The sequence below is a fragment of the Elephantulus edwardii genome, unplaced genomic scaffold (assembly GCF_000299155.1).
Source record: "Elephantulus edwardii isolate Elephantulus edwardi_28Jun2011 unplaced genomic scaffold, EleEdw1.0 scaffold00044, whole genome shotgun sequence".
Classification (NCBI taxonomy): Eukaryota; Metazoa; Chordata; class Mammalia; order Macroscelidea; family Macroscelididae; genus Elephantulus; species Elephantulus edwardii.
In genome coordinates, this window is record NW_006399794.1 from 8,845,307 (window position 1) to 8,853,788 (window position 8,482).

An 8,482-nucleotide genomic window follows, 5' to 3' on the forward strand; every position below is an offset into this window, starting at 1 on the left:
TTTTATAGTTTTGTCCCACATTTCTTTTTCCATCAACTTTCAACTGTGATACTTTTTAGAGTGCTTAGCAGTGATAATACGAACACGCTAACTTTTTGGGGGGGATTGTGACACTTTTTAAAAATTTCTTTGTCCTTTGGGACAGCTGCTCTTATAAATCTTATCTTCTCTTTCCTGTTCTTTATTCTAGGTAGAGAAAACCCAACACCTATACCTCAAATGAGTGCACATAAGCTTTTAGCATCTAGTCACTTCTTTCCAAAGTAGAATATAGAGTATTATCTTTGTAAACTATGTTATGATCACTGACCATGATATACTCTAGAACTACAGTACAGAGACCCTAATCCAGATTCTCATTCCCTCACAGGATGTGGTTATAATTAAGAAGTTTACATCACTTTGTCCACTGCAGGCTCTGCAATGCACATAGATGTATTTACAGTATTTACTTACACGAATGTGAATATATTGTGGTGGTGGTTGTTGTTTCTGATTCTTATCAAGCTGAGCATGACTCAGCAACCCTATGAACAAAAGCCCTAATGTCTTTCTATAACTATTGTCATTTATAAAAGTTCATAGAGTTTCTAGAAACAGGTTCTTTTGAAAGTAGACACCAGTCCTTCTTCCAAGGATGTGACTATAACACCTGTCATACCTATGTATGGTCATGGGATACTGCCTCTGAACTGTCTACAAGTGGATATTCAGGCAGAAAACAATTTTACTTGTCTTCTAAATTACAACAGAAAATAAAATTAAAGATGAAAATCATTAGTAAATGATATTTTTTTTACAATTGAAATGGGGACTAGAAAACCTTAAAAACTTCTGTTCTCATGACAATCAATATTAGGCCATGAGCTGACAATCAGACTAAATAATAAACTTTTCTCCCAACAGGATGGACACAGAAGAGTCTAGGATGGATGAACATCATCTCCAAAACAATAAAGGGCAAGATCTCTGAAAAACACTGAAAGAAGTGGGTCTTGATACTGAATACTGGTTGTCCAAGCTGAGGGTGTGAACTCTGCCCAAGTATTACAACACCTAGAAGAAAAAGACTTCTTGAAGCTGAAGGTCCAGGCACAACATTCTTGGGGGGAGGGGAAAGGCCCCGGATAAACTGCTAACTCTACCACTCTAGAATGGCTTTCTGCAATTACAGGAGTCTCAGAAGAAGAAAAAGCAAGCACAGCAGAAACTGCAGAAACTAAATTATTTTCTATCAGAAGGGAGGCAACAACAGGAAGAGGCAGTGAGGATAAAAGAAGCAGAGCTCAGCCTGGCAATTGAGATCCCAGACAAGTATTGGTCACCCCCCAAGACGCCTCTGAGGGAAGTCCTGGACAGCAAGCAGAGACAACTGAACCTCATGGAAGGGACACTGTCCCAGAGGGAAATCCTCTCAGATGGTGATCTGGTCAGATGGGCATCTGGAGGTCTGGCCTTGCACGGAATCTACAAAACTAACCATCACTGGGATCTGATAGAAAAGAGAGAGGAGCTACTCAGTGTCCCAAAGGGATTCTCACTCTTTGGTCCTGAACATGGCACCCGGATGGAAACAAAGGAATTTTCATCTTCTCAAGCAGAATCTCTATTCACCCAGACTATAGAGAACCTGGGCTTCAGTGTAACGGGCTCAGCCCAGGCAGGAGGCTGGGGATTCAGCATGGAGGCAGGAATAGATCACAGGCAACATTCAGAATCAGAGAAGCGTCAACAGTCACATTCTGAGCACTCTTATTTCTGTGCCACTAAGTTTAGCTATGTTCCACTAGCCTCCTGCCACTTTCGCATTGACCAGCTTCACTTGTCCGAGGCTGCTTTACGAGAACTAAAAGGCATTGAAGACCTTCTGGGGCATTCTGACAGCACAGACACACTCCCTCTGCTTAGGCACAGGACAGAGAACTTCTTCCACAGGTTTGGCTCTCATGCTAACAAGGGCCCTCTTCACCTGGGTGGAATCTACTGGTGGAAGGCTGTTTCAGAAGGTTTCCAAAGGGAACAACTGGAGGAAGTGAAGAAGCAGTCAGCAGAGGCCCTGGATTTGTTCATAAAAGGGAGTTACAAGGGCTTTGGACTAAGTATTGGGGCAAGTATGAATATTTCAGACTCTAATTCAAAAACATTCTCTGAGAGCACTACCTTCCAAAATACCCAAAACAAAGTCCAACTGTCTGTGGCGTATACAGGTGGCCCACCAGAAGCAGATAGTCTTGACCAGTGGAAAGCTGGGCTCATTGCCAATAATCAAACCTGGTGTGTCATTGATCGGGGACTCCAACTGGTGCCCATTTGGGACATCATCTTCTCCAGTCACAGGAGGGATTTTAAAGATCCACTTCAGGTGGCCAACTGCCTGAAAGACAGCTACACTGCTCTGACGGGCCTCCCTGCCCAGATCCAAGATGGAGAGGAATTGCTCAGTGCCAATCAGGAGGCTAAGCTGTTCCTAGAGGATGTGAAATCCTGGGAGGTATCGGATCCTGAAGAGCAGCTGAAAAATTTAATCCATTTCATGCAAAAGCTGAGTCACAAAACTAAAGGTTATGACACCTGGATTAATGTATGCCTCTCAGATTGGAACTTGCAGCACTTTCTGGTGAACACAGCCAACTTTAGCAAAGAATCTACTCATAACACCAATTTCATTAAGTCACAGTTGCAAACTCTCTTGGACCCTCACATCTACAAAGTGAAAAACTTTCCTCAGGCTCACTCCATCATGCGGTGGATCTTCCAATCAGAGGAACACCAAGAACAAGTAAACATCTCACAATTATCTGAATTAATTAAAATCTTAAATAAGAACCAGAACCTTCTCAGGGAAATTAAGGCCAAATCTGAGTCCCAGAAAACAGTAGAGCAAACGCAAAGTAAAGTCACTTATGAGATCAACTTGTCTCTGAACTCTTTCCTGGAGAAACTTCAGGAAACACAAGAAACAGAAATACATCTCCTGCTACTTTGCATCTCAGCTGGTGCTGGCTATAATACAGAAACCCAGTCATTTCAGTATCTTCTGGGATGTAATGAGTTAGACTACCTGCTGAATGAACTGCAAAAGGCCCATGACACTTACCAGGAGCTGAAGGAAATATCCAGCTACAGAGCTCAGGCTTTCCTGGTGCTCACAGGGCTGACAGCCACAGTAGGGATCAGAGCGGTTTCTCCAGAGAATAAAGCACAGCGTTTAACTCTAATAAAACATCACATGGGACAAGTCTTCTCTGAAGAAGTTGCACATGTCCTCAGCAAATCTGGGGCAGATCATGACTGGAAAAACCTCAAACAAGACTTGCAGTTGCTCATTGAGGGCAAGTATGAAGATACTGTACCGTCTTTGCAAATGGATGAGGTGACAAAACAATTGGAAAGTATTTTTCATGGAAAGAAACAGACCCAGGAGCAAAATAATAATGAAAATAACAAAACAAATGTGATAGAAAATGGAGTTTTCTTGGACTTGCTGGAACGTCTAGGCTTAGAACAGTACTACCCAAAAAGGATGGGCAGAGATAACTTCCATTTGATCTTCAAGGACTCTGTGTTTAATGCTAAGCTCGGCTCTGAAAAAGATCTGTCCTTCTATTTCCTGCAGAAGTTACTGATGCTCGATTATAACATGAGATACCTGGTCTTCAAAACTAGTGAAAATCTCAAAGATCCACCCTGTCCAACTACCTCAAACATGGTAAATGAGGCTTTTGACCCATTTGAAGATTTTTTTGAAGACAATGAAATTCCCAATAATACATCAGCCACTAACTCAACAAAACACATTCATCCAATGGATATTCAGATGGCAATTTATCACTGCGCAGATGACTTGGCCAGGCAATACATTTTGGACAAACTTTCCATTTGTCAGTTTGCCCTTCCTCTTCTGTTACCACATCCCTGCACTTCCCAAATTGAATTCTCTCTCTGGTCTCTCAGTCGAATCAGAAGGAGCTGGCAGCAAGGAGGGGAAACAGCCAAAGAAAAGCACAATTACAAGAATCAACAGATGTGCCGTGTTCCTACCCCCATGGTGTCCTTCATTCGAGTTGGAAATGACTTCTCTGCTTCCAAGTCTCAGATCATGAACTCCCTCATCAGTAAACGCAAACACGATGTCTTTTTTCACCGACACTGCCCAGGAAGCAGCAAAGACTGTCTCTTGATGGATGGTGTGGTGGAAATCTGCTGGTTCTGTCCAGGCGGGGAAGAGGAGGAGAGATTTGACAAGTGTGTGACCTTCACCAACCTCCATGGAGATGCAAAGCAACATGAACGACAGCTCGCTTTCCTGCGGGAAGTCTCTTCTCTTATGGTGGTCCTCATGTCAACTACTGACAGCAATAATGAAAACCGAAAAATAGTTCGTGACTTGTGCCAGTCATCAAAACCCCTGATCTGTTTGCTGGATGACAAAGAAAAAACCGTGGTCAATAAAGCCAGCCAGAAAGTGAGGATTGGGATCAAAAACAGAAATGAAGCAGATTTAACACAAGAGCTCACAAGTACTATCAGACGTTTGCTACAAGGATCTGACACAATTCACAGCTTAGAGGACTGTGCTCAGGTTGCCCGAGAGCAAGGATTCCTAGTAGATGAAGACCAGAGGGATTGTCAGGAGGCCAAAGAGAAGGCACAGGCTCTGATTGCGCTCTTGGGAGAAATGGAGTTATCAAAGATGAAGGAAAATGTATTACCCCTTCAAGGAGAGCTATGGCACATTTGGTGTAAGAAGGACAAAGAACTCTACCATCTGAGAGAAAAGGGGAATAGGAGCATTGAACAGCACAAGAGTGAGATTGAGGCAGAGAAGAAAAGAATAAGGCATCGGCAGTTGGGCAAAGCGTTTCCTCTAAAAGATTTTATGCGATCTGCCCTAGAAATTCTCCAAGAACAATCTGAAACTCACATTAAGCTTTACTTCCTTCAGTGGCTGAGTGTGTCCATGAATAATCTAACTATAAGGCACTTGGAAAAACTACATGAAAAGCAAAGGTCTTTGTGGTCACACATGCAAACAGAAAAGCAAAAGGCACCAAAGAGTAACTGGCTCAAAAAATGCCAGAAACAGATAGAAGCCATCGCCACAGAGATCAATGACTGCTCCTTGGGAATTGAGCACATTCTCAGGGAAGTTGGACAGATATACGAAACACTGGAAGAAATTTCCTGCAAAAGAGATCCCCTTTTCCTCCCCCTTCCCCAAATTGCTGCCGATCTCATGATATCTGGGGCTCCTATTGAGCTGATGGATGGGGACGCGTCTTATGTGGCTCTGAAATGGGTGGCAGCACTTTTTGACAGAGTCTCTGAGAAACTAGGAGGGAAAAAGGTCTTTGTTCTCTCTATCCTTGGCCTACAGAGCTCGGGGAAGTCCACTTTGCTGAATGCCCTCTTTGGGTTACAGTTCACTGTCAGTGCAGGCAGGTGCACCCGAGGGGCCTATATGCAGCTCCTGAAAGTGGAGGACACATTCACAGAGGAACTCGGCTTTGACTATATGCTAGTTGTGGACACAGAAGGACTTCGTGCACCAGAACTCAGCAACAAATCCCAGAACAGAGACAATGAGTTAGCAACCTTTGTCATTGGACTTGGGAACCTGACTCTGATCAATATTTTTGGAGAGAATCCGTCAGAGATGCAGGACATTCTACAGATAGTTGTCCAGGCCTTTCTCAGGATGAAACAAGTCAAAATCTCCCCCAGTTGCCTGTTTGTCCATCAGAACGTGGGGGAAGTCACAGCTAAAGACCAGACAATGGAAGGACGAAGGCGGCTGGAGCAGAGACTCGATGAAATGGCAGCAACAGCAGCTGAACAAGAACAGTGCTCAGATGTGACCCGCTTCAGTGACGTCATTAAGTTTGACGTCAATAAGCATGTCTACTACTTCGCTCACCTGTGGGATGGCAATCCCCCAATGGCCCCTCCCAATCCTCGCTACAGCCACAATGTCCAGGAACTGAAAAACAGCATTATTCAGACTGCCAAGGAGCAACCCAGAGGCAGCATCATGAAGGTATCAGAAGTTAAACTAAGAGTTCAAGATCTGTGGAAAGCCCTTGTGAATGAAAACTTTATTTTCAGTTTCAAGAACACTCGAGAGATCATAGCCATCAGCAAATTAGAAACCATGTATAATCAGTGGACCTGGGAGCTCAGGAGTCATGTGCTAGACTTGCAGAACAAGCTGACCAATCAGATTCAGAATGGAAAAATTGAGACTCTCATCCCCAGTGAAGTTGAGGTTCCAGTAGGAGAGAAATATGAAAGCATTAAGCAAGACCTTGAAAAATATTTCAGTGAAGACCCAGATAGTGAATTATTGATTCAGTGGAAAGCAAATTTTGAAAATAAGTTGATAATCCTTAAAGAGACACTCATTTCAGAAAGTAAGAGAAAAACAAATGAACTTCTACATTTGAAGAAAAGTCAAGAAAACCTGGATGAAAAGAAGTCAAGTTATGAAAAAGAATTATTGGAAAAAAGTCGAAATTTGGCTTTAACTGTAAAGAGCAAAGGGCTGACCGAGGAAGAGCTACACAAGAAGTTCAATCAACTTTGGAACAAATGGGTCTGTGATGTGGCCTCAACTCTCCCTCCAGCCACAGAACCTGACATTGAGATAGACTCTGAAAACATTCTTTTGGAATACTTCAACAAGGAGAAAAATACTGTGGATGTAATAAAGAGTCATTCTGGAGAAAAATTTCAAATCAACTATGATCGACATATCCAAATGTCCAGGAAATACAGAGTCTTCAAACAGACATTAGAGCCTCATGATATGGAATCCATAAATATGACAACTGACAACATTTGTTCAAGATTTAGTGAAATTCTTGACAAAATTGAAAGACAAAAACGTGATTACAATCGGAACGATTTTCATGAAATCTTAAGAATGACAGAGGCAGCGGTAAATTCTGCACCCACTCAGGACAGATTCAAATTCACCAATCTGTACAAAATTGACCTATCTTTGTGTTTCTTCAAAAAAGCATCACGGAGATTTAAGGAGCTTCACAAAGCATTCAAGTGGGCAAATGATCCTGTAAACTATCTAGAGAGCAAGAAAGAAGATTTCTTCATGAGTTTTAAGATCTCCTGCCAAGGAGCGACCTCCATCACAACCTTTGTTGATTTTCTGTGGCACAAGCTCTCACCTGCTGTCTCCACCACCATTAAGAACAATATGGCTCCTAAAATTGCTGGAGATATGAGAGCGAACCATCCTGCATTCAGGGGAAACAGATCTAACCTGGAGAAACACATTCTGATCTCTCTGGCTGAAGACCAAAACTTTGATAAGTACGAGCAATACCTTGACTATTCACAGTCATTTTTTAGAGACTACATTAAACAGCATATAAGCAGATACTGTTCAGACAAAAGTGAAACAATAACAACCTTTTTAAAAATAAGTTTAGATGACATAAAAAATGTCATCCGCTCAGCCATTTGTGAAGCCTCTGAAATTGCTCAAGATAAAGGAATTAATGCTTCAGGATGGCTGGATTCATTCTGTGATCAGTTGGGAAATAACCTGATCTTTCCACGAAAAGACCTGGTGAGCATTGAGCACCAGGAGATAAAAGATATAGAATTTCTGAAAGAAACTATGACTGCAGCTTTGGAACCTACAATGAAGAGGATAGAACAGGATATTCTGAACAAGTCTTTAGAAAATATCATTCCTGAAGTTGAAAAAATGCTCTCTAAACATCTTTGTGGCTGCTGGGAAAAATGTCCCTGCTGTGGAGCAATCTGTACAAACACAATTCAGTCACATGATGGAGACCACAGTGTTCCCTTCCACCGTCCTCAGGCGATAAGGGGAGTAAGGTGGTATGAAACAAATCATTTTGTCATTGATATTTGTACCAGTTTGGTAGCAAGTGATAATTTTCTGGTCTTCAGCGATGGCAGGAGAGTCCCATATAAAACCTATCGACAGGCAGGAGGGAATTATGCCAAATGGAGCATCACCCCAGATCCATCCACACAGCCATACTGGACATGGTTTGTCTGTCACTTCAAACAAAATCTAGAGAAAAAATATCAGCTAATATTTGAAGATAAAGGTAAAATCCCAGATGCATGGTACAAAATCACAAAGCAATATGTGCTTGATGATTTGAATAAAAAATAATAACCATAAAAGAGCACTAACGTATACACAAGGAAGTCATAACATATGAACAATTGTAAAGCCCCTACTCATGACAATTAACATCTTATTTATAAAAGGAAACAACAATAAACATACCAAGAGTTCAATATTTCCTATTAAAAAGACACATAAGGGTCACAATTATAGAAACTACTTAGGTATCAGAACAGAAATACAGGACTTGGAGGCTTAAAACCGCAGTCTCAGGGGACATCTAGTTCAAGTTATTCACAAAGACAATGCACTGTCTCCTAGTCTGATGGCTCTTAAAAGCTTCTGAACAAGCAACTA

General features: G+C 41.9%; 1 pseudogene; it reads left to right on the top strand.

Annotated features, from left to right (window-relative positions):
- Window positions 1–907: 907 nt before the first annotated feature.
- On the top strand, window positions 908–8,170 carry LOC102858738 (annotated as a pseudogene).
- The last annotated feature ends 312 nt before the right edge of the window (window positions 8,171–8,482 follow it).